Source organism: Halichondria panicea, chromosome 1 (assembly GCF_963675165.1).
Source record: "Halichondria panicea chromosome 1, odHalPani1.1, whole genome shotgun sequence".
NCBI classification, from domain to species: Eukaryota; Metazoa; Porifera; class Demospongiae; order Suberitida; family Halichondriidae; genus Halichondria; species Halichondria panicea.
In genome coordinates this window covers 8,465,765-8,493,243 of record NC_087377.1, presented here as the reverse complement: position 1 = coordinate 8,493,243, position 27,479 = coordinate 8,465,765, and the positions used below count along the sequence as shown (strand labels likewise).

At 39.5% G+C, this 27,479-nt stretch overlaps 3 long non-coding RNA genes across 3 annotated transcripts in view; 1 reads left to right on the top strand and 2 right to left on the bottom strand.

The window, feature by feature from the left end:
- Positions 1 to 4,370: 4,370 nt before the first annotated feature.
- Positions 4,371 to 6,822, bottom strand: LOC135342179 (uncharacterized). Its single transcript, XR_010396781.1, has 3 exons — positions 5,434 to 6,822; positions 4,804 to 4,919; positions 4,371 to 4,601 (listed from the first exon to the last, which is right to left on the bottom strand). It is a non-coding gene; the product is annotated as an uncharacterized LOC135342179 (long non-coding RNA).
- Positions 6,823 to 7,904: 1,082 nt separating this feature from the next.
- LOC135342189 (uncharacterized) overlaps positions 7,905 to 27,479 on the bottom strand; it is a 33,205-nt gene continuing 13,630 nt past the window's right edge. Inside the window, exons 2-3 of the long non-coding RNA XR_010396783.1 lie at positions 17,825 to 17,881; positions 7,905 to 8,292 (exon numbers count right to left, since the gene is read on the bottom strand). This is a non-coding gene — a long non-coding RNA (uncharacterized LOC135342189). The remainder of the gene's footprint in view (positions 8,293 to 17,824; positions 17,882 to 27,479) is intronic.
- On the top strand, positions 17,901 to 27,424 carry LOC135341942 (uncharacterized). Its single transcript, XR_010396696.1, has 8 exons — positions 17,901 to 18,557; positions 18,611 to 21,386; positions 21,607 to 22,311; positions 22,508 to 24,172; positions 24,225 to 25,381; positions 25,437 to 25,632; positions 25,875 to 25,960; positions 26,147 to 27,424. It is a non-coding gene; the product is annotated as an uncharacterized LOC135341942 (long non-coding RNA).

Genomic DNA, 27,479 nt, shown 5'->3' with positions numbered 1-27,479 from the left:
TGACAATTGCAGTAAGGCTGTCTCTCTCACGCTCATCAAGGAGACCAAACGAACGGATGTCTTTCCGGAAACCAATACATGCAAGTCTGCACTCTCATCTTCTTGTTGCACTTAGTACGACCCATTGCCCCTAGCCAATGATTCGTATTTCCCCAGTTTCTTGAGCTGACGCTCAACAATCGACAGTTCCCAGGTACAAGCTACATAAGCTATCGTAAGACACTTGTTCTGCGAATTCTGAATTACCATATATGTCTGGCCGCTTCCCGAATAATCTGTAATAGAATTGACTCGCTTCCCGAATCAATAAAAGTTTAGTATTCCCTTGAAGCGTCTTGTTACTCAGGGCCAGCATTACCCTCTTACTGAACACTTGCAGTTAGTAAAGTTAGCATGGACGTACTCTGGGAGAGGACTGCAACTTGTTTGAACAATTGCCGGTTCACGAGGATCTGCTGATTTCTGCACATCGCCATTGTCGTGTGGTGTACGTTATGATAATACTGAAGCTATAGCACTAAAATGATCAAACCTTAAAATGCTAGTGTTGACGCAAACGTCACACAAAACGGTTCCGTAATGACAAAACCTGTTATGTTATTGGAGTTTAGTAGACTAAAATTTGTTCACATAGCACTTTCCATTCTTGGACCTATTATTTATATCGTTGAGCTTCTTCTTGCTTGCCTTGCTCAAAATTTGAATTTGTTATAGTGTTTTCATACGCTTTTAATTTTTTTGCATGGGTAGCATAATTATAATTGTAAGAGGTTGGAGGGTCGGCGTCCTCGTCTTCCGAGGTTGGAGAGTCGGCGTCCGAGGACGTTCGATTGTCTTCCGAGGACGGTGGGTCTGGCGATTGGTCTGGCGATTGGTCCCCGTCAGGGTGGTGGTGCTCCCACAAGCGGGCCGCCCTGTCTGCCTGTGTGCCTGCATGGGAGAGGTGTTCATAGTCCAGATGGAGGGCCAGTAGGGTGCGTGGGACAGAGGTGTAGTCTGACACGTCTGTTGGGAGGGGTGGCGGTCCATCAGCTGTCCGGCGGCGAGACATTGTACCAAAGAGAGAGGGATTGAAATGGATAGTGACCAAAAGCAGAGAGACACAATCAATAGCTTTGTTTCTATCTGACTGCGTGTGAGCAACTGCCATGCGGTTGTCCGCTTATTGCGCATGCGCAGACCCCGCGCACGTGTAAGGTTGCCACGTGGTCGTCTGCCCATTGCGCATGCGCATACCCCCCTGCATGTCCCCTGCATGCCCCACAGCACCTGAGATCTTGCACTGGCTGCCATTAACCATTGTTTAGTGCTACCACAAAACCTACTAAGTATGCCATTCCTAGTGTCTTCTGAACTTCTTTGATTTCCTTTATGCTTCTCTTGGCAACTCGCAAATTGCTTCAACAATCACGTGCATTTTGCTTTCCTCGCTTGTCTGGCACACAACAAGGAATGGAACACTCTCGTGAAAGATTGGTATGAAGTGCATAATTATTGTTGTTATTATTATTAGAGATCAGAAATTCTTAAAACAGCTCGTTTTTAATTTGTGTCCGACACACACCTATCCACTCTCAATTATACTTGATGTTGGCGCAAGCAATTAATCTCTATGTAGTGCGTACCTCCTCTGATTCACCATTGGTTGACGGGGCACTTTTGTGTACGTATACATAATTATACTTTGGGCAATGCTCCTCTGCATCATTGTCCACTATACTATCAATAAACCTCCGAGGACGAGCGCGGAATGAAATGCTTGCTAACATTATCATAATTGTATTATAATGCTGTACACACTTACCATTTTGAGTTGCATCTTGGACTGTTTGTCCACTATATGTGAAGATCTTTCCATCAGTGTTTCATCGTCTCAGCTATTTTGGCAAAACACATTGTGGTAACATTTTTGGTGTTCACGCAAAAGTTTGCCACTCCGCGACCAATGGCCGAATACAATCGCTTCTAAACTAGAAGCGGACCCATCACGGACACTCTGTGATCCTGAACATGAGTACTATACTGCATGCCTTGTATATATATATATATACATGTCCTCCTGGTTTCGACTTAATTGTCATAATGATATGCAATTTCAGCTGAGTCGAAGTATTTCGGTCTTGACCATATCTGCTTGCTCAAGCTTACCGAGTACGCAGCCACATGAAAGTAAGATAATTAAATGCTGTGTTTCTTGAGTTCAGTTGACGGCATGCAAGTGTAAGCCATCTTTGACATGGCGCCAGGCGTTATATCCTGTAGCTAAATAGACAAACACTCTGTGATAATTATTATGTAAGAATAAACATCTTAGAGCAAGCAGTAATTATCAGACTAACACCCGAGAATGCCTTAGGCAGACAGGGAAGAGAAATCTCCACTGACTACAGCCACTCAAACATCTCCAATATACATTGCCTTCAGCTGCGATCTTAAACGTACAAAGGATGTTTTAACAGCTTCGGAGCTACGGAATGCTGTATACTCAAAGTCTTCAGCTCCTTTAGGAAACTTCTAGTTTTGTAATCTTTGTCAACATTTTTACTGGAAATCAGGCTGAAGATGATGTAGCAGCTGAAGGAGGTGTTGCTTGAACTCTGGAGTGGCTGTTATTTAGCTTTTGTTCTTAGGAGACATTTGACGCTACCGCGTGTCAAAATAACACGTCAGTATGGTAGTGGGTGATCGAAAATAATAGCTTGTAGGAGTGTGACAAGTACCAAATTTACAACTACTATCGTAAGATTGGAATCATGGGACCACTGCATGAGATCAAACACCGCTTTCCCGTTAACAGATTTGGTATGAACCAGAGCTTCTGTTAGATATGGCTACGTAGACGCCAAAGATTCTAAGTGGACTTCGTCTCCTGGGTAACATGTAGCACATTTGTCTTGTTCTGTCAATAATGACACTATAGCTGAGATATTTGGGAGGCTCGCTCCTTGCATGCCTTTTCACGATGGTGGTAGTACTTGTTGCGTTCAGATCTGGGGGTTAACAATTAAATTGCACCTATAATTATAAAAATAATAAGCTTTTCCTGCTGGCGGTAGTTGTTTGTGTAGAGGGTCCTATCTTCTTGTTTCATCAGTTTTGCATAGCATTATTTTTTCCAAAAAATGATACGGGACACTATAACACATAGATACCTCATGCCCATGTACTATCTATAACGTATAGGTATTGCTATGGAAGAATTTAAGTCAAAGATTGTCGAGTCGTAACATCTATACCCCCTCACCATAGCCAGCTATGACTGCTGTAGAAGCGATATGGGCTCCCCCTAAAACGCTAGCGGGTGCTCTATTTCACTAGCGGTACAGGCCCCCTATAGTGATCGATATAGGGTCCCCCCAGAGAAGTCTATTCTGAGCAGCGGAGTCGAGCTATAATGTTTATGTAGATCTCAACATAATTATATTACTAGCCTATGATTTGTGCTGCTTGGTCACAGTGTAAGGCAGCCATAATTATCCTGCGTTACAGTGTGGCATAGCCATGCATTGTATACACAGCACATTCATATAATTATAATTATACTGAGCATAAGACGTTGTCTATGTTTAGAGCAGCAGCCGCAGCCCATGCACTTCGTGTAAATTTTTATATAACTTTTCCTGGCGGAGTTGAGAATAAACTGCAAATCGAAGAGCAACAAGTTGTGGTCAGCACCTGTGGACTCTTTTTCCAGTGTATGCGTTTTTTAATTTTATTACCTCTATATCTCAGCCCTACGTATTATATAGAGCAAGGCTCTGTGCGATTTGTCATAGTATTATAGTCTAGACAATACTTGTGTTATGAAGAGGCCCTGCTCGTCTTTGTTCCTAAGACAGACTGAGTGACTCGGAACAGAGCCAGTTAAAGAAACAGTAATTTATTTATTCCCAGTATAAATAAATAAATGAAACTTTCTCGAGTTCAGTTCAACCGAATTAAGAAAATAATATAATTATTGAGGGCTGTTGATGAGATACCGATCCATGTAAGGAAGAGGACGTGTGCCATTATGTATTCTTCCAAAGGTATAATAATTATTTTGTGGGTGGCAGGTCACACATTCAGTTTTCTAAATCTATCCGGCAAAAAGTGAAAACATGTTTGCGCAATCTATCTTCGAAAAGAAGGTAAATGTGAATTGGTCCATCAAACATGTCCACTGTGGTTTGGACCAATTCACATTTACCTTCTTTAAATCGATGTTAAAACAGCACCCGTGTCATTAACTTCTATAGATGTTACATACGTATTATTCTTTTCATGCTTAAATTAATCGCCTGCATGCATGCGTTACATGTTTACATGTGAAAGAGAAGAAATATAAACGACAATAACAATAATACACATCACACACACATTTGCAGTAATGATAAAAATAGCTGAGTATTAAAAGAAGCTGGAGTTCAAACGATTGTTGACTTGAAATGGTTATTCATAGAATTGTATGACCATATATAATTATGTACACTGTACATGCATAAGTCGTCAGAGTTGATATCCAAAAAAGCAGAACCATTGATTTTTTCTTTTTTGAACTTAGAGATAGTGTCACCTCCAATATTTTTTCAAGTATTAACTTCTGCTTTTTCTCCGAATTTCTGCGAATGAGAGCAAAACCACAAAACTTTATACTCGCAGATAATTAGAAAATGTAATGAATCTCATTAAAACCACTTAGAAACGCTAATAATAATAATACACAACTTGAGCAGGATTTAATACCAAACAAATCTACTTGTGAAATGTCACCTTAAGGTATATATATTTTGCTTGTATGCATGCATGATAAGCTATACATACCTCTGCCATGGTGATTCAATTTTACAGTGGTACACATTTTTCTCTATGGTTTGTAGTACGTTCTTTTCCTCTGCATGGGGACGATTGTGGTGAATCACCTCGCTTCCAGTTAACAACTATAACAGGTAAACATACACGTTGTCAAGGTTATATACATAAAAGTCATATACAATCATGCATGTATCGTATAGCCTCGAGGCATGATTTGGTATATAAGGGGTCGTTGCGATTGATGCATGCACCCACTCATTTTGGAATTTGTAGTACTGGATACTTCTCAAGTATACCGTGTATCGATAATGCATGGTGCAGAAGAAAGGTTAAACCACTTTACTCGGAGTTTTCTAGTAACTTGCAATAAGTCCAGATTGTTTACTCTGCTGGGTGTTTGGATCTTCACAAGCTTTCTAAGAGCAGCCGTGCATTTTCGTCGTATTCTTTTGTATCATCATTTTTTTATATATTACTTTTGATACTCTAGCGTTTGGAAGAGAAATTTTGTGGGATTTTGATGCAGGAGTTCTTTGAGAGTGTTTTAGCTCGACAATTACATGTCACATGCATGCATGCATATCTTTTAAATAATTATAACTAAGACTTCCTTAGCTTATAATATTATATATAACTCACCCAGTAAACTAATCTTTTAAAGAGGGATACCTGTCGCACAATCTCTGGCTGATGTCATCTTGGATGGACTGCATGGGTTATTTTTTTTTATAATTCAGCATCATAATTATAGATACACAATTAGCTAGTAGCTAGATGTAAAGTGCATCCTAAAGAATGTGTACAGAAATATTTAAACACACGGACAGTAACAATATCTTCTATATTGTGCGTACTAACAAGTTTATTCCATAAATTAAGTTACAGCATGTGGGAAGAATGAGTATTGATACATTGATGTTCGAAATCTAATTGGTACCAGAGAGAGCCCATTAATGGAGCGGCTATTGTAGACAATCTCTCTTCTTTCAACCGGTTCATGGGTTATCATGTCATGTAAAATTTTGTACAAGTGGCACATTCTTGCAACTACTCTTCTTGTCTCCAGACTTGTAAGGCCAGATGCTGACAGTAGTTTTCCCTGCTTTAGATCCCACTGACCCAGACACACTCTCATGGCAAATCTCTGTACAGGTTTTCTATATCTCTTCTATAGTGGGGACTCCATACTTCTGAAGCATATTCCATATGTGGCCTAGCTCACAAAGCTTTTATATATATAGTTTTAAGAGAGTGGATGGAGATGCATTGGTTGAGAACCTTCGATAAAGTAGACCAATTAGTTTTCTTGTTTTGTACAAATGGTAGTAATATGAGGGTGCCAGGAGAGATCATCAGATAATGTGAGACCCAGATATTTGTAATTTGGAACTTGTTGCAGCAAGGTTCCATTTAAGTGTAGAGCTGGAGGCAACAATGAGTGAGAGGTCTTTTTGGAGACGAACATAAAATTGCGTTTTGTCACATTGAATTGAAGTAGCCTAGAGTTCATGAAGGTCGAAACAGCATTTACATCATTTTGAAGTATAGTAGTCATTATTAGACTTGATGACTCTATACAGGGCCATATCATCTGCAAACATTTTGAGGTTGCTGTCCTGTGATATAACTTATGTTACTAGGTTGATATAAGAGATGAATAGTAGGGGGGCTAAGACCGAGCCTTGAGGAACTCCAGAAAACTAGCTGAAGAACATCCGTCTATTCCAACAAATTGCTCTCTGCCCAGTAGATAACTTTTCATCTACTTAACAATGTACTCCTTGACGTGCATATACTGAAGGTGCTTCAAAAGAGCAACATGTGGGACGGAGTCAAAAGCTTTTTTGACATAAAAAAATACAATACAGACCTCATATCCCTCGTCGACAGCCCTGCTCCAGTCATCAATCACTTGAATGAGAGCTGACACAGTTGAACGTGACGACATAAAGCCCCATTGCCTTGGGGAAATTGGTGAATGTAATTTCATGTGATCCTCCAGAAGTGCTTTCACGTGTTTTTCCAGGGTCTTGCTTACAACTGGTATAGTACGTATTGATATCGTCCGGTATTTGTTGACAAGTGGGAAAAACTCGTGCCTTTTTCCATGCTGAAGGGTAATTACCTGTGCTGATTGATAAATTAAACACGTTGCAAGTGGAGAGGCACTATTTTCTGCAGTACTTTTTATCATTTTAGGAGATAGATTTGCCAGTTTCAATTGCATTCCCTCACTAATGCAGATCTGTTTTCTGCCCAGCTTCAATTGCAGTTGAGACTCCGTCTTGAAACTTCTCGGGTAGTTTCAAGGCCTCAATGTGGGATGGTGTGCCAGCACTTCTCACCGCAACTGCCGGTTCTCTGGCTCAGGAGTGGAGTTTGGGTTCTTCTGTGGCTCGGGAGTGGAGTTCGGTTTCTCTGGCTCGGGAGTACAGTTCGGGTTCTCTGGCTCGAGAATAGAGTTCAGGTTCTTCTCTGGCTCGGGAATGGAGTTCGAGTTTTTCTCTGGCTCGGGATTGGAGTTCAGGTTCTGAGTGAAGTCCGGGTTCTCTGGCTCGGGAGTGGAGTTTGGGTTGTTCTGTGGTGGAGTTTGGGTTCTTCTCTGGCTCGGGAGTGGAGTTCGAGTTTTTCTCTGGCTCGGGAGTGGAGTTCAGGTTCTGAGTGAAGTCCGGGTTCTCTGGCTTGGGAGTGGAGTTCGAGTTTTTCTCTGGCTCGGGAGTGGAGTTCAGGTTCTGAGTGAAGTCCGGGTTCTCTGGTTCGGGAGTAGAGTTTGGGTTATTCTGTGGCTCGGGAGTGCAGTTCGGGTTCTCTGGCTCAGGAGTGGAGTTCGGATTCTTCTCTGGCTCGGGAGTGGATTTCGGGTTCTTCTCTGGCTCGAGTTCGGGTTCTCTGGCCGCTCGGTACACTGTAAAAACAAAACTGTTGATGTTCACCAACAAACCCTTGTCCCATGGCTCACCATTTTGGCTGTAGTGACCGTCACCATTTTTTTTATTCACCATTATTTACTGGTGAAATTTTTAGGTGAGGTTCACTACAATTGTGCCTTGGGGCCATGCAGTATGTAAATTATAAATAAGCATGATGACATCATAACATTTAATGCTGATGAAGCAGGAACAAGAGCACATGTGCAATAATTTATAGCTAGATCTATAGTTAGTTGGTAGAGTTTTAGTTAATGCTAGTAAATTAAAGTGTTCAAGAGTTTTAGTTACACACCAAGTGCTACCAAAAGCCTATTTACTTTAATCTTCGATTGATCTCTCTTTGAGCCAAGAAAAATGATCTCCAGTGCGGAGAACACCCTTCAGTGTACTCCATATTGAAGGCGTAGAAGGTGCTCAAGAGGACCAAAAGGGCTTTCTTTGCAGGTATTGTTGCAATTTTTTCTTTTTCAATCACCAGATCAACTTCATTTACCCTCCCTAGAATATTGCTGCTGGCAACCCAGAGGCATGGCTGTGGGAATGGAACATCCTTCAGTGTTTCACCATCCTGCAAGCAAAGATAAGTTTCGTATCGTTCACAGTATGTTGGTATTGCAGGGACTTATATCTCACACAAGCCTACAATCAATTCCCCAATTCTTACAAGTTTTTTTTTAGTATACACGTACAGTAGCTATAGCGCGAACATTTTTATTTCGTGGAATGGCCTCTAAAAGCATTTTGTTGCACAATTGCTTACCGGAAGCCACACCTCATGTTATAGCAGATAATTATAATTAAACAAAAATTTTTGTGGAATTAATTTTCGTGTAAAATTGCTAACCCACGAAATCATCGAAATTAAGCCCTTTGAAAAATTCGCGCTATACAGTATAATTATAGTATAAGCTATACGGTAGTTGAATGGCTAGTATTAGCAATCTTTCATGGGTTGCCTTGTAACGCACGTCGCAAAGCATATAATACAAGCACCATATTGCCAGGATACTGTTACCCTCAGCTGTATAAGAATAAAATGTGGATAAGGAAAGAGCAATTTAGCAAACAATCTTTCACCTGTAGCGTAGCTTACATCGTATATCTGGCCAACTCAGTTTGCAAATGTTTGTCTGTGTCATATTTCGCGATGTTCAGGATTTTGGGGCATATTTTCTCCCATGTTCTTGTGTAGTGTTCCTTATCTGAGCACTGACAGCCCGTTCACACTCTTTGACTATCTGCGAATTCAATGTTACATAATTATTATGGTGTATAATTATCATCAAGGAAGTACCAGTACCAGAAGTACCAGTAGTCAGCATTCTTTAGGGGAGGGTATGTGCTTAGGACTGATTGTATATAGCGTTGGGGGGCTCTTACTCATTATATCCGCTCTCCTGAACGAATATTTTCTAGTCATAAGATCGTCTGTGACCTGCAGTTAGTTTTTTCTTTTCACAGTAATGTCTGTGCATAGCATACAATCAGGCGGGATTTAACATTTACAGGCCTATAAGGACTGTACTGCATACAATGGGAGCATATTAAATATAATAATTATTATAATTATATACTTCTCTGTTCGTCGGCTTGCCGTGTTTATACTCCTGTGCAAGCCTATGGAGGTGGTGTGTAAACGCATGTTTATCTTCGTCTGTGGAAGGTAACGGCTTCTGGCATGTTGGAAAGCTCTTTTTTTTCTTTATTCCAGACCTTGAGTGGCCACTTCCTCTTTTGTGGTCCTTTCTTTTGTATTCTATTTGAACCGTAGCAATGTATTCCTATAGATTTACACTGATAAACGGTATTTGATTACACGATTTCAACTTACATAATCTGCAATAGCCATTGCTAAAAATGGCCATTTTTTGCCACTTCTTGTGCCACGTGTCTTAATTCTTCCCCTGTTGGATTGCTCTTGTGCGAAAAGATGGCATCCGCCACACTGGACATTAGTTTTGCCTTTTTAAATCCGTAGAGCTTCCCATCCTTCAGTCCTTGAGCTATCCCTGCCCTGTAGTTGGCGGGCAATGGGAAAGGTCGTGGTAAGGGTGGATCCTGTTCTCTTTTTACGACTGCATACTTTTGTCGCTTAATGACTGATGGCTGTGGTTCTGATCTTAAATGCTGCATGTGTATCACAACGATTATTCAATATGTAATACATACTGTGTAGACTTACTTCTACACTCTGTGCCTCCTTGTTCATGCATGGGTGTTGATTCCTACAAAGTTTGTTGTATAATAATAATATTATAGTTTAATAGGTGTATTTTTTTTAGGCTCACCTTGTATTTTGTTTAGCCATAGAGTTTTCGTCCAATGGCTGTAGTGTATCACTCACATTTGTGAAAACTGAAGTGTGACTTGTTGATAGCGCAAATGTTACAATAATTAATAATGATAATTATAAAGTAAATGTTTTGAACGTACCATACTTGTGAATGAGTGATCCTCCTCACTAAGAGAGTCATCATCAGGAAACTACAATGTGATAAATGATATGAGTGGCCTCTGATCGACAATTGTAACATACCTCGTTGAAGAGTGTGTTGAGTGGAGGATAGGGGCTGACCTGTACATTTACTATCAAAATCATTGATTAAAGGTTCAACTGTACCTCAAAAGTAGGGCAGTCATAGGAGGTAGGGCACTCATGGGAGGTATTGATGTCCTGTGGAATTAACGCACTTATTGATCTACATGATTGTGGTATTGTACATGTACCTGTATACACATTGTAATAATTATCTGTATTAGTAGTAAATCGTGTGTAGCTTTCCTTTGCTTCTGGGTTCAGTAAAGTTTTCCTTTTTATAAGAAACTTTGCTTGTGGGCCAATTTTCGGGATAAGCAGTTGAATCTGGTTATCAGTCAGATCCAACAAAGCTTCACCATCGATCTCTTGTTCTATAAGATGGCTAAAGGTTATAGTATGTACGTTGTGCTCTTTACAGTATACATGTATTATAATTATTGTACATGTATAAATAGTTAGAATTCATGTACAGTGGTCTGTTGGTACGACATGAATTGGTTAATCCGTTTTGAACACAATCTCTCGAAAAAGTTCCAAGTCTCTTGAAAGGGAAATTAATTAATCATGTTTATGTTAAATTGTCATAAATTTCCTTATCACTGTTTCATCATTATGTAATCAAGAAGATATTGCTCAGTTTGATGATAAAGTAAATGCTAACAACAATGAAACTAAGAGATGCAGGTTAGGGCTGACTTGATGGACACACTGACTTGCTCCATACATCTACAATAAGGAATACGGAAACTTTGCTTTAACATTATAAGTGTATGATATGTTATAATAATTATGTAACTAGTATACCTTTTAGTTTCATTGTTAATAAGAGCAGGAAAATGGCTAGTATCCAGACTTCAACTGTGCTAGTTACAGCTGGTGTCCAAATAATGTTGTACGACTGCGCGCTACCGGGTTACAAAATCAATGAACAATGGAGTATTTAACTGTGCAACACCTGGTGTCCAAATAATGTTGTACAACAGCGCGCTACCGGGTTACAAAATCAATGAACAATGGAGCATTTAACTGTGCAAGACTTCTTTACAGCTGGTGTCCAAATAATGTTGTACGACAGCGTGCTACCGGGTTACAAAATCAATGACTGTGCAAGATGTGGCTATACTCTTCTTATGAAGCACTGTTTTCCTGAGGAATTGTACAAAGCTTCATTGGTAGGGTCCTGTAACTATTATTACCTTACCTATTTAAACTTCTCAATATTATAATTATTTTGCATAAAAATTATAATAATTATTATTTGATAAACGGCTCGGCTCTCATGGCTCTCCCTTGTGACTTTCAAGAGTTTCAGCAAATGTTACCTCAAAGTGGGCTGCGCATGAAGCTATAGAAGCTTATAGCTACTGAACAGGTCATCATAGTACTCTCTCTTTTTCTCTCTTTTCTTCTCTATTGCACAGGAGCAAACACCGGAGTCACTACCTGACATACATACACAAGTAAGTTTCATTTTAATTACATACAGCTATGAATATTTTACAGGGAAATGCTAGTGATGAGTGACCAGATTAGTGCTAGCTTCAGCATGATTACTGACTACACATATGACTGGCGTAAGGACGAAAGTTTGCTCATGGACCACAGCGACACCCTTACTGCTGGACTTGATCTGTCGGCAACTGATGATAGTGTGACACCACGCGACGATGGTGATGTTGTGCAGAAATCAGCAGATCCTCATGGCCGGTAATTGTTCAAACGATTTGCAGTCATCTTCCAAACCCTTGTCCTGTCCCAGAAGTTTTCAGTAATAGGGTGCAAGGGCAACTATGTTCTTCCGAAATCAAAGAAGGATGTCAGTACCGTCACCTCTGAAGACTGAAAAGGCGCACTTCGCTACAGGGTTACAAAATAAATGAACAATGGAGCATTTAACTGTGCAAGATGTGGCTACTCTTGAAGCACTGTTTTCCAGAGGAAATTGTATAAAGCTTCATTGGTACGGTCCTATAACCTTAACTTTATTACCTATTTAAACTTCTCAATAATTATATAATTATTTTGCCTATAAAAATTATAATAATGATTATAATAGAAAATATGATAAACGGCTCGGCTCTCATGGCTCTGAGTTTCAGCAAATGTTACCTCAAAGTGCGCTGCGCATGTTATAGCTGGGCAATTCCGTGTAAGGTGAACCATAAGGTCAGAATTGAAAAATGTTGCTACGTCAATAAAAAGTACATCATTTCGAAGCTAAATGCATGTAGTTTTTCAATATGTAATTAGTTTGCCGTTGTCAAGGCTACAGCGTGATTTGTGGTTAAGATTACATAGGTGACTGTAGATACCGAGTATTAGTCCAATTATTGGTTGATGGATAAAAATTGGTTAATTCTGTCAGTTTTTACAACTTTCCAATTAAAATTAGTTTTGTTGGATCATTTTTTATGTATATTAAAAGAATCCGCAGAAAAATTTTTTTTTCAGCAGGCTTGTTTCGATTCCCGATGTATGTTCATACGATTTCATGTTCTTGTACGTCCGTCACAGAAATTAACATCTTTTTTAATTAAGAGGAGTTTAATTGATTTATAGAAACTGTTATTTTGTTTTATCTTTTACATTTATAGTAGGTATTTATTCCAATATTAACTTTGAAGCCACTCCCATCGGTTTTGGCGAAAACCCTGTGACGAACGTACACTTTTTAGTGTACGTCCGTCACGTACGTCCGTCACAGTCTATACTCTCTGCTTTTAAAAGCTCTACAGTAATAAACAAGTGCATGTTTGTTGATAATAACATTAGAACATTGTTTAGTTATGTACTGTACATATAATTAACATCAGCCTGTACTTGTGGTGCGTTGCGTACGTTCTTGTGAAGCTGACATGCATATATAGTTCAAAATTTAAAACGAAAGCAAGCTTTAGCTATTATGTCTAGCTGCAAAGACAGACAAGTCAAAAGGAGAGCTAAAATAAAACAGGACAATGATCTATGCCAAGCTTCCCTTGAGAAAGACCGAGAACGAAAGGCAGCCAAGCGGGCTAACACCCAAATGAGTCCAGCTCAGTTAGAGGAACAACGCTCGAAGGAACGCCTACGGCTAAAGAAATACCGAGAGAGAAAAAGTTGGAGACTGCAAAAACCAGCCAACCAGCAGCCACACCATTTCGTTCTACCCAATCAATGGGTAAAGCATTGAAAAGAGCACGATTTTCCTTGCCATCATCACCTAGAAAGAAGCTGTGTATCGTCGAGAATTTGGCCAAAGGAGTTGGTCTTTGTGTCAGCACCTCACCATCCCAGAGGAAAGGATTGAGCGATGAAACCAATTGCTCGGTGGATGCATTCTATCTCTGCAATGATACCAGTTGGCAAGCTCCGGGTAGAAAGGATAGAGTGATTATTCGCGAGATAGACGCTGATGGAAAGAAAGTGAAAAGAACCGAGCAGACAAGATACATGCTATTGTCATTGAGGGAAGCACACAATAAGTTTGTTGAAGAACATCCAGACATCAAAATTGGTTTGAGCAAGTTTTGTGAGTTGAGGCCAATCAGTGTTAAACTCATATTCCTCATCACGTGTGTGTATGCTCTTATCACGAGAATGTTCGCCTTCTTCTTGTAGCTTTGAGAGAGCATACATCACTTTTAGTCGAGTTTCAAGACTTCATTGCTCAAGTTACCTGTGATCCTCAAGCTAAAGATTGCCTGAGCAGTCAATGTACAGTCTGCAAAGATTATATTGACAAATATGCACCAAGTAATGGTGTTGCTACAGTTCGATATCACCAATGGCAAAATAATGACCGAGTCGAAAAAGTGGAAGTCTTGGGGACAGTGGAGGACGCCTACGTTGAGCTTAAACGCCAACTTAAGCCATTTTTGTTGCATACATACGTTAAACACAGACAAGCAGCACATTTAGAATTGCTGAAATCAGAATGCGATAGCAAGAACGTTGTTCTCCAAGTAGATTTTTCTGAAAATGCAAGTATAGCAAGTCAAAGAGAAGTTCAAGCAGCACACTGGCATCATTCTCAAGCTACGCTTTTTACTGCATATGCATGGATTGGCAGCGAGTCTAGCGAAAGCATTGTGCTCATTTCAGATGACTTGATCCATTCGAAGCAGAGTGTGTATGTCTTCATGCAATACATTTTCAACCATTTGAAGACCAACAATCCAGACATGACAACCCTCAACATCTTTAGTGATGGAGCTAGCTCTCAGTTTAAACAAAAATACTTATTCTTAAATCTGCATGCTTGGGAAGAAGAGCACGACCTGAAGATCAAGTGGAATTTTTTCGCTACGTCTCATGGAAAGGGGGTTGTTGATGGCATTGGAGGCACGGTCAAACGAGCAGTATGGAGGTACGTCCGAAGTGAACAAGCGAATGTCACAAACGCGAAAGAGTATGCCGATATTCAAACTACAATGTCCTAACGTTCAGATTGCTTATATCGAAAAAGAGCAAATCGATTTGCTGTCACCATTCCTTGCTCAGAAATGGGCTGGTGTGTTAGCAGTGCCGAGAACGCATCAAACTCATTGCGTACAAACCAGTGGCAGAGACAAACTAATGGTTGTTGATACATCAGACTCAACGGAGTTTCGCATTGTACGAACGAAGAAAGTTTCTCCAGAAAAGAACAAGAATCAGAAGAACAAGAATCAGAAGAAAACGTCGATGGCTTACAGAACACACCAACTGCTACTGATGACGAAAAAACACTAGAGTTGAAAGTCGGACAGTGGGTGGTAGTGAAGTACGAAGGCATGGATTTTCCGGGAGAAATAACGCTCTGTGGCAAAGACGATTCTGAGGTGAATGTAATGCATAGGAGTGGCAATGGTTGGAAGTGGCCAACAAACCCAGACAGTATTTTATACGATAATATGGACATTGTAAGACCTATTAATCCACCGAAAGCAGCTGGAAATCGAGGATAGTTTGTTTTTGATGATATTGTGTAGTATAATGCTTGTACTTGCTATTGTGATATTATTATGAAGTTATGTGATTGATTTAAATGTTGAAATTTCAGAGGAGTACGTCCGTCACAAAATTGATGTACGTCCGTCACGACGAAAAGTAGCTGGTTTAAGAGTACACTAGATATATTTTTTCTTCTTTTCCAAAATATATTTTAGGCATACCTGTTTTTATCATCCTAAGGCTAATTAAAATCAAATTAACAAGCACACTTCACAGACTTTTGTAAGTGAACAGTTCTACGTACATAATTTTCATTTCTCTGAGTACGTCCGTCACAGTACTTAAAATTCACCCACAACCCGCCAGAAAATTAAAAACGAAAAAAAAATTTGCAGTTGAATTTACTGAGTAATTCTACTGACACCTAGGTTAAAAAGTTTTGGTTTATACTAAGAATGATGGTGTCTCAGTAAAAAGCAATCTCTGAATAGTACGTCCGTCACCACGGAATTGCCCAGCTACTGGACAGGTCTTCTTCTTTATTGCACAGGAGCAAACACCGCAGTCACTACCTGACATACATACACAACTAAGTTTCATTTTAATTACATACAGCTATGAACATTTTACAGGGAAATGCTGACCAGATTAGTGCTAGCTTCAGCATGATTACTGACTACACATATGACTGGCGTAAGGACGAAAGTTTGCTCATGGACCACAGCGACACCCTTACTGCTGGACTTGATCTGTCGGCAGCTGATGATAGTGTGACACCACGCAACGATGGTGATGTTGTGCAGAAATCAGCAGATCCTCATGAGCCGGTAATTGTTCAAACGAGTTGCAGTCGTCTTCCAAACCCTTGTCCTGTCCCAAAAGTTTTCAGTAAGAGGCAACTATGTTCTTCCGAAATCAAAGAAGGATGTCAGTACCGTCAACGATTAAACCTCTGAAGACTGAAAAGGCGCACTTCGCTACAGGGTTACAAAATAAATGAACAGTGGAGCATTTAACTGTGCAAGATATGGCTACTCTTCTTATGAAGCACTGTTTTCCAGAGGAAATTGTATAAAGCTTCATTGGTACGGTCCTATACCCTTAACTTATTACCTATTTAACTTCTTATTTTGCCTATAAAAATTATAATAATGATTATAATAGAAAATATGATAAACGGCTCGGCTCTCATGGCTCTCCCTTGTGAATTTCAAGAGTTTCAGCAAATGTTACCTCATGCAAAGTGGGCTGTGCATGAAGCTAAAGAAGCTTATAGCTACTGAACAGGTCATCATAGTACTCTCTCTTTTCTTCTCTATTGCACAGGAGCAAACACCGCAGTCACTACCTGACATACATACACAAGTAAGTTTCAAATTACATACAGCTATGAATATTTTACAGGGAAATGCTAGTGATGAGTAACCAGATTAGTGCTAGCTTCAGCATGATTATATACTGACTACACATAATTATGACTGGCGTAAGGACGAAAGTTTGCTCATGGACCACAGCGACACCATTACTGCTGGACTTGATCTGTCGGCAACTGATGATAGTGTGACACCACGCGACGATGGTGATGTTGTGCAGAAATCAGCAGATCCTCATGAGCCGGTAATTGTTCAAACGAGTTGCAGTCATCTTCCAAACCCTTGTCCTGTCCCAGAAGTTTTCAGTAAGAGGGTGCAAGGATAACTATGTTCTTCCGAAATCAAATAAGGATGTCAGTACCGTCAACGATTAAACCTCTGAAGACTGAAAAGGCGCACTTAGTGCTCATTTCAGCAAAACCGGCTGAAGCCGCTCTTGCATGGCCAAGAAACTGCAGTGTGGACGAATGTGCGTACAATCTAAACCACGGTAGGTTGTGCGACCAGTTCAACAAGAAAGTGCCTAACAACGCAGCAATTAACCAGTTAGTAAGAGAAACTCACCAACAAAGAAGAAAGCGAATTGGAGATTCATCAACGTATCCTTTCTTTACAAGGGTAAGTGCGTTAGATCTTTAAATTGTTGATTCAACCATAATTATACACCTAATGTTTTCTTGGTTATTTATTGAGTCTTGAAATGTTATAGGTGTTGTTGGAGTTTACGTTAATGTGTGGGGAGGAAGCCATCTCTCGAATCGGAGATTCTTGGACAAAATTGTACTAACTCTGCTGAAGATGGATGGTGAAGTACCCACTGATTACTCTGAAGAAACTCGGATCTACAAGGCACTTCTATTCATTGATATCAGGCATGCAGGAGTATAGGCTCTAAAGCTGCAGCTGCTTTTACTTTGCGGTAATTATAATTATCAAATATTTGTCTCCCGAAAATTACCGACTATACAGTAATAATATAGATAATTATGATTCAGTAACACAGTATAATTCCTTTCATGCCTCTTAATTGTGGAAGCACACCAAACTAACTCTTGTTGCAGGTCGGCACTGATATTGAGTAAGTGACAGTTTGTGACAGTTTGCAGAGCCAAGGCTTACAATTTTTGCTGACAAGAACATGAATGGCGTGCAAGCGTTCATCCTTGGTGAAGGAAAGATTCTGTTTGAAGTATTGGGCGACAGTGTTATTAACTCGATCATCAGCTTATTCGCAACATACTACGCCTTCTACGTCAGTTACCCCAAGCCATTACCTGCCTCTGGTCTCCTTCTCTTCATACAGGAAGTATTGATGGGTGTGAAAGAGACATCTGTAAAAAAAAAACAGTGAGGTACTCATCATTCACAAAGTCGCTAGATCAACATTAGTTACATTATTTTAGTTCACCGAGTGTATCAATTATGATTGTTATATTCAGTTTAGTTCACCGAGTGTATCAATTATGATTATGTTATATTCAGTTTCGCTTGACAATTATGTATAATTCCTGCATTCGTTTTGTGTATTTTTATTTATGTGGTCATGTTCTGGTAACCGTGACGTTTTAAAATGACATACCTCTGTTTGACACACAAAAAGTTACAGCATGTTTCAGTTTTGACACAGTAAAAATTAATTTGACACCCGTGTTAGTGTGTTAATTTTTGGGAAAGCAGTTTGACAACGCGTTTGCATGCTAAATTGACACCTCTCATTTATGTGTGATATATAGCTATGTTAATTAACGACCATGTGTGCAAGTCGCGTGCCGGCGGGTAGCCTGGACAACAGGGCAAAGGTATAAATATATAGGTATTGTAAGACTATCGCTCAGACATTAAAGCATGCAGGACTGCACCTGAAGTGCATGGATTCAGCTAAATTTCTAACAAGGATTGCCGGTGTCATGTACAAGCGAAATCCAGATGTTGATGATCAACTATAGAAGTGTTGCTACTCAGTTACTGAACTGCTACCCCTTCCTGTTGTCACCACTGGAAGGCATGGTAAGTCAATGTATTGTGAGTGTATATCTATATACCCATAATTATTATTGCAGGGCCATATCGTGAAAACTCTGAGGAATAGAATGAGGGAAAAGAGGCAGAAAAAACAGAAGGAATAACGCCGATAAAGATAGAGCACATCAGTGCATTTGAAAAACCAAAGAAAAGACAAAAGATCAAATTCAATGTTCCTGGAGGGGAAGATAAATGCTCTTATATCCGCCACTGCAAGTATGTTTCCTTTTTTTCTCAGATTTCTCTGTGGAGAAAACATCACCGAATATGGTTTCAGTAAAAGAACTGATGTGCCTGACATTCACACAGAGGCAGAAGGAGATATCTGAGCATCCGATGCACGTTTCTGCGATCTTGAAAAGCTCCCTCCTTTTGATCAAGTTTTATTCTATTCCAGATGATATGGATTCTCTGAGCATCAAGTTCATAGCACTCATGGCTCTTCCATTCCATTAGCATACAAGCCACACACGTGTACTTTGCACGCATGCTAACTACACACGTTCCACACACATCTAGTTAGTATACAAGCGAGCTGCATACAAGCCACACACATGTACTTTGCACGCATGCTAACTACACACGTACGTTCCACGTACACATCTAGTTAGTATACGAGCGAACTGCAAACAATTAATTATAGCCACACACGTGTACTTGCACGTTCCACACACATATATAGTATATAATATGAACAAACTGCATATACGTGTACCTGCACGCATGCTAGCTACTATAATCAAATAGTTATATATATATATAATTATTATATAATTATCGACAATAAAACAGTCAACAATAATAAAAATTAATTATAAAGATCAACAGCTAGGTAGTAAAGGTGACATTATAATTAATCTTTTTCAAATGTGTTGACTAAACTAGTGACATATAACATCTCATCAATTCCAATAGAAACACACTTTCCAAGCACATTTTCTGCTTTAATAACGATTAGTTCATTTTTTGGCCTAACAGAAAAAAAAATTTTTATTGTGAGAGGAATATCATCGAAGGGCTTGCTACATTCATAAACACGTATTATTATAAGCGTCGACAACTGGTTTTCGATGTCTGCTTGAACAATTTTTTGTACTTGCCCATAAGGAAAACGAGAGTGCATAAAATACACAACCAAATCACATCGCTTTTTGGTCTGTGAGAATTGTTTGGTGCTATATATAGTTGTCGATTATACTCCGAACTCTTTGGTACTGGTTGCAAGAGCTTGAGCACTGTGGAAAGAATGCATCTAAAGCCCGTTTTTCTTGATCAGTAAATTCTTGCAACACAATCTTTCCCAACACAATCGTCTTCCGTGAATATGGCAATAATGATGCCCCTCCGACTAACTCTTTCACAAATCGCAATTCTTCAAGTTTACTTCCAGTTGGAAATACTTCACACGTTGGAATAGCTTGAATCATGTTGTATGTACGCATACACTGCAAGGCAATTCCTTGTGTAGTATTTATATTGGAGTGGGACCTTCGAAACTCCAATACATGTGATAATGGGAACTGTACAGATAGTATTTGCATGCTTATTTGGACGTTCAAATCGGTGATTTATTTGTTCAAGGAATCCTGGTCGGCTGAACATGTCTTGAAGATGTTTTTCCAGCGGAAGTTGAACAAAATATGACACTTCTGACTTGGAACTAAAATGTCTGGTGCAAGCTGGATTTGGGTAAGTGTGGGTGTCTTTCTCAAGGGCAATACTACAGGCTGGGCAAAAGTGGTGTCGGATAATATCTGATTGTTTTATGTTCAGTAATTTGTAGAACTTGTACAGAGTTTTCGGGAGAATGTGTGATGGGAGAAGCAATGTACCAATTAATGAGAGTAAATCTTCAAGAGCTTTGTTTGACAGCTTGTTAACAACAAAAGCCAGAATAAGTATCAAAGCTACATGAAGGGAAAAGGAGGCCTCTGGATAGAGAGGGGTATCTACCGATGGTGCATCTTTAATGCGTCGGCAATTCCGTCCTCAGGCAAGTTGTCAGCAATCCCGTCCTCGAGCAATGGTGCATCTTCTAACAGGTCGTCACAGCAATCTCGTCCTCGAGCAATGGTGCATCTTCTAGCAGGTTGTCAGCAATCCCGTCCTCAAACAATGATGCATCTTCGTCAGTAATCCCGTCCTCGAGCAATGGTGCATCTTCTAACAGGTCATCAGCAATCCCGTCCTCGAGCAATGGTGTTTCTTTAACAGAGGAACTAGGGCCAGCTATAGGTAAAATTAAATTAGCAGTGTGCATGCATGCACATGAATGCAGCCTTACTAAAAGAGCTTTACATGGGCTTGGCATAGTTAATAATTAGTACACATACCATATTAAACTCAAGCCACTCTATAGGATATAGTTAATAGTTAGTACCACGTACCCTGACCAGGTAGACCAAGCCATCGTTTTGTGCTTTTTGGCATTTCTTCAAGAGGATTGTCACTTTTAAGGTACGCATTATATCTCCTTCTCTTTTTTGATTCCATCATACGTACCTCAGAAACTGCTTCAAGACTTAATTAGAACTTATATATCTTAGCTAGCTAGTTGCTGGTGATCAATGTGTGCAGGATGAGTGCAGATGTTTCTTGTTCACATGGTAACACAGTGGCAGCTGCAACATTTTTGAATCTTATTTGTTGGCAAGCTTGGAAGTATGGCTCTATATGCTCTGTTAGAGTGGACTGAAGAGCAAAGCCTAGGTGCTTTGCCTGTTACCAGCATTGTTACAGGCAACCAGGCCATAGGAGAAATAGTGCAAGCTAACTATCAGAGGAAAACCTACGATGCAAAAATTCTCAATATTGGTGAGTGATATAATTATAGTTTGTTTACTATATACTTGCATGCTTACATGTACTTGTGGTTTTATATTATCACAAACTAAGTGGTTAGCTTGTTTGTTTACTACTCATAGTACTATAAAATACCACAAACTAAAGAGCTTTGCATAAAGTGGTTAGTATCAGTTAATTACACAATGCAATTTAGCCGCTGCATGCTCACTTAAATATCTATTAATTTTAGGTGAAAAGAACGAGATTAAAGCACAGCTCAAGCGAGTATCAAAAATGCCTTCTGAGCTCCCAGACACTACCATCGGCACCATTGACACCACCGTAGCCATTGAAAAACAAAGAAAAAGGCGTGAAACAGCTACCCTAAAAAAAGCTACAAAAACAACAGAAACAACTTTAGAAAATGAAATTAGAGCAGCATTAAGTATTCTACAAGAAAACAGCACTACTGAGGACTCTGACAGTATACCAGCAGACGTCCACCGCTACAGCCGTATTGTGGTGAACAAGGGACACTTGCAGGGCTCCCACAACGTCAAGCCTTGCCGAATCCATATTTAAACCCTTACTTTCAGCAAGCGTCAGACAACACTGGTTGGTCTCAACAACCTCCACCAAACGTGTTTTTAGCGACCAAGATCAACAAGTTAACACTGCTTGTAGATACTTTAACGAGCCGTGTAGAGGCACTCGAAAGTCAGAGCACAAAGATCTCACCAACGGAGTCATCCCTTTTTCTTGGAGAGTCTTTGTCCCTGACTGCAGGACAGCAGGCAACACTAAAATGCCTCAGTGCCTCCCAGGAGTGGCCGTACACTCTTAAAACTTCTTGCCATCCTGTACGAAGACCTTGATCTCGGATCGATGTGTGCAGTTGGGAAATCGGGCGCAAAAAACACACCAATGAACAAAGAAGACTTGGGCGCTCTCAAAGGTATATAATTATGTATTTACTAAGCCTGATTGTATATAGTTAAGATACGTACATCTACTCTAAAACGATATTAATTCAGTCCGCATCCTTAGAACCGAATACGTAGCTGTTTACTGACGTAGCTGTTTACTGACGTAGCTATGTCACAGCTTTTATTTGTCGCAATGATTTATCATTCGATCTATTTATCATACAGGGTATTTGCAGAGTATCTACCCAACTGCCACAACGATGACGAAATGAAAGTTCAATGCTGTTGTCAACAGTGCTTGCTCAGGGGCAAGAAGGAGGACCAAAGTAGTTTAAAAATCGAAGTACTGTGATACACTGCATGATCTAGTCATAATATGTACGTATAATGCATTTAATGGTTTTGAGTTTCCATGGTAACAATTAAACTATGACATCCGTATCATGCATGCAGCACGTACAGTATCAAGCGTGCATAAAACAAGCAGCACACGTGCTGCATGCATGCTACATACATGCAGCACGTATGTTGAATCTGGAAACATAAGTGTGAGACAAAAGCATCACACACGTCGTGTATACGTGTGACATGTGTGTGGCATGCATACCATACACGTATGCCACACACAAGCAATACATAGGTGCGGTACGCGTGCATACAATAAGAGCAGCACGTGTGCAGACTGCATTCACAGTACATTCATGGGGCACTCTTAGTACAGCTTTTATGTTACTCTCCTTCTGCTTGAGTGCGAAATTCTGAAGTGTAGCACACGTGTGGCATACATGTCAGAAGTGTGTGCTATGAGAGTACATGTGTGCAACTGATATGTGCCACACACGTGTCACACTCATTGCATTTCTGTAAGGGTGCCCATTAATTTTGTCAAATTAATTTACATTCAAGTTAAGATTTCTGATATAACAGCACTGATAATTATGTTGTTTTACACGCAGGCTTCACTGAGCATGGCAGCAGCAGCACACGATTGCAGTAACAGTCATCCTTCTTTGCTCGTGAAAACTAATGAGAATGGGGTTGTCAACGAAGTCTTTTTGATTTGTGAAAAGACAATCATATCCCCAATTAAAGGTGTAGAGGCCCCAATTGTCATTTAATACAAAGTACCCAAAGGGATTGCAATCCATGTTTACTCTATTGGAAATACTCCTTTGTGGTTTGAAGCCTAAAAAAATACCCACCATCATCGTATCCAACATGCTTGTAAGGATGAAGAAGTAGACTATAATAATGAACTCTGGATATGACTGATCCCTCCCTAGCTGTATGCTATAATAATGCATAACCAATTAATTTGTGCAAAATACTATTGTCATGCATGCATTGATTAATTTTTTTACATATAATGCGCTTGCTGTGTGGAATGCTATAGTGCGTTAAAACCACACCAAATTTTGAGTGACTATTGTGACAAATGAATCACGTACTATTTTGTGTGAAAACCACGCATCATTTTTTTACAGTGTGGTTAGCAAGCAGAGACAGAGAATTCAAAGTCAAGAACAAGCTGTTAAAGATGTCTACACTGAGCCTCAATTTAGATCTATACTGACTAATACAAACACTCTACCTCAATTTAGATCTACTGACTAATACAAACACTCTAATAGATTGCTGTTGCCAGCTACGATAAAGTGACTGCTTCCACTATCTATAGCTATGCTGATACCATGCAATACTGATGTTGGCACACATGATTAGAGGAGGTATCTCTTGTAATAATAATTATGATGGCATAACTTCTTTTTTAGGAACATGCATGCAGAGTGTGAATATACATGCAGATGCCAGCACTGGGCCCGTGACAGAAATGTGTGCTGTAGATACTGAATCCTTGCCTCCTACAAAAAAACATTGCTCCGAGGCTTCGTAAGTGTTATAAATATCTATTATAATAATTATAGTGTATATATACATGCAGGTGAAAACGTTTAACATTATAACAACTCGATCTGAGCTTCCAACACACTTTTCAAGACGAGTGTAAACAGCAATCGACAACTATTTACTCATGGAGCCTGACCATCAAGCAGCATTCATCTGGGAAATCGTTCAAGCATACGTTTCACAGCCCACCATGCACTCAAGATTATGCAGCGATTTCCAGGAAAATTGTTGACAAGCATCCTCTACGAGATGCAAAACAGTCAAAACCCATAGTTTTGACTATTATAAAATTATCGTGCTATATATTCATGGCACCTATGCATGCATTCATTAATGTACTATAGACCTTATAATAAGTGTTCATGTTCATTAATCACAGGCCACAATCAGCAGGCAAATTTCCCAGCGTTATCGAAATACTCGTCTATCAAACTTATATTTATTGCATGATCCTCGTGGTAGCTAAGTGTGAAATTAATCATGTCTGTTAGAAGATCCTATGGATTTTGAGAGTGAATCTCTTGTAAGCTCTCAGTTTCAATATGTTGTGGGAGGGTGGTGTGCATTGCAGCATTTACCTCAGCAAGAAGTAGATGTAGAGCTGACCAGAAACAGTTTCTGTTTGATACCTCCTTGATATTTCTTCCGTCATCAAGCAGACAAGTATCGAGCTCAAGTAAGCTAACGATGATGCTTGAAGGCAAGCATGTATAATAATTATTATTATGCAAAACGCTTTCTTGAATTTTCTCGGAATTTCAAAGAAGAGGTGCAAAACAGTAACGGAGATGGTATTCACAAACCACTCGAAAATCCCATGTGAGAGCCGAGGCCGCAGAAACATCTGAAGGCAAGACTTGATAGAGAAGAAAATACTTTTGGCAAGCTGCATGCATGTATATAGTAACGTTCTTTTCGTCAGCATAATTATAGATGTAGCTATATATAATATATATAGGATTCAAGTGATTGCTCCATGGCTTCTAAGCAGAAGGAAACAACCGCTTCTGACGAGTATGAAGAAAACTTAAGTAGTTTTCAAGCAGAGCTAACTAAAGACCACCCAAACAGGAAACAATTAAAGACACTAATGAAGTCAACCTTTTCTGGACGAAGGTCATGGATCAGATCAGACAGACCAAGCTTATCAGAAGTGCTTGATGTGTTTCCTACACTGAAGAAGAGAAATTTGTGAGTCTCATAATTGTTTTTGACATACGGTTTATTAACCATTCTTCATGCACAGCTTCAACGTGAACTCGTCTCAGTTTTAAACGAGGATATGCCACAAATCAATACCGGCAAATTATTTCTAAAGTCTTTGGAGTCATGGAAGCAGCTAGCAACCAAAGTGATATCTTATGCCCAGGCTGAGTCCAGAACCAATGTTGTCGTGAGGAAGGTGTTGGCATCACATGAAGCCGAGACGACATAAGTTGAAGGTACAGTTATGTGTTGTTTAAACAATTATAATTCATTACAGACGTATGTAAATCCAATTGTTACCATTTCAACTCAATTAATAATGAAAATAGAACTGTGAAAGTTTCATGTGTCCATCAGAAGTTGTGAATGCATACATGCATAATTATAACTATATCAAATAACTATATCAAATCTGCATCAGTCTTGAATAGACAGCTTGTTCTACTATGTTTTCTCCACTATACATACACCACGTTAGATGACTTGAAAGCATTCAAGCTGCTAAGTCTACTTCTGTCCAGCAAGAAGAGTGTGAAAGATTCTAAACTTGTGCACAGATTCTCGGTATATTGGAAATCTGTATGGTCTGACTAATTTTGTGTAACCGTAAAAAAGTTGTACGTCATAATCTAAGTGTCCCGTCAACAGAGTAGAGTATTATCTAGGGCCTTACCCCTATATACCTGCATGTATTATTGACACTTTGTACTTATTTGTACGAGAGGGATTTTAGGTTATTTATTTATACAGGTGTTGCAAAGTCTTGACGAAGCGGTGTCTTCTACTTCCGTCAACCATCCATACTTGGCTCTAGTACCTACTACCGATAATCTACAGTATTTCCTAATTATAGAGAGGATCGTGGTTGCAAGCATGGACACATTTACTGAGGGTTTGTTTGCTCTAATGTCAGCTTTTTATGCATTCGATATGGCCTATCCAAAGAACCATGGGTCAATACTGCAACATCTAGTGATGAAGATTGCTGACACAAAGGACACTCTACCACCGAACGTAAATACTCTGCTATGCAACACTTTAAGCTAGTAAAGACTATTAAAGGCATTATGCTCACCATGACTGTATGCATAATACTATTATTTCTCTCTGTTAGATATGTATGACAGTGTATATACGTATCTTATACCTATACCAGTACAATAATGTACTTTATACCTGATTTATTATTATACCTATAATCCTGGCTATTGATCACCCACTTATTTTTTAACCATTCACCTTTTTCATACCAACTGCATCACACGTTGTTTATATACATGTGGGTAACGTTGTTTATATACGTGCATGTGCAGACAACCATAACAAACAACGTACATTATGAAAAGCCATGATTGTGTTGCAGTTATTACAACCAAAATATATTGTCTTGGAAACAACCTTGGATTGTATCGCTTAACAACCCAGGGTGTTCGACCAGTGTATGAGCCTGAACAACCTTTTTTTTTAACAGTGTATACCAGAAAATGAAGAGCTACTGGCAAGCAAAGAATCTGTTGTTACGATTGAAAGCTGAAGTGATACCAATAGGTCTTTAAAGTAAGTTTTAGTTATGATTATTCCAGTTAGAGCGTTGTAGCTGATTTGTGGAGCTTAAAATGGCTGTAGAGTAAACAACCGATTATCGAACACGTTCTATTTTCGAACGCTTGGTCTTGAGGACAGTGGCTCAGAGCACTAAGCTGATGGTACCTAGGTATATAGACTAGGTATAGCTCTATTCAAGAACTCACGGCAACAGAAAGCTTCCTCGGACACTCAACTATTGGAACAGATTTAGTTCAAACATAGCCACGATTCTTCGAACTCTCTCTCTCTCTCGTATCAACAGAAGGCTCTAAACAGCTAGCTACAATGCATGACCGTAATCTACAACTAGTAAACTATGTACAGCTCTGGTTTCGAGGTCTGATGGTGGCCTCTTAAAAAAGTGCAGTAGTACCATTAAAATCCCAACGATTAATAATTTTTTCCTAAAGTTGCAGTTTAAGTCATGGCTTATAATGGAGATTATGAAGAAACTTTTGTGACAGAGCAGATCCTCATGAGCCGGCAATTGTTCAAA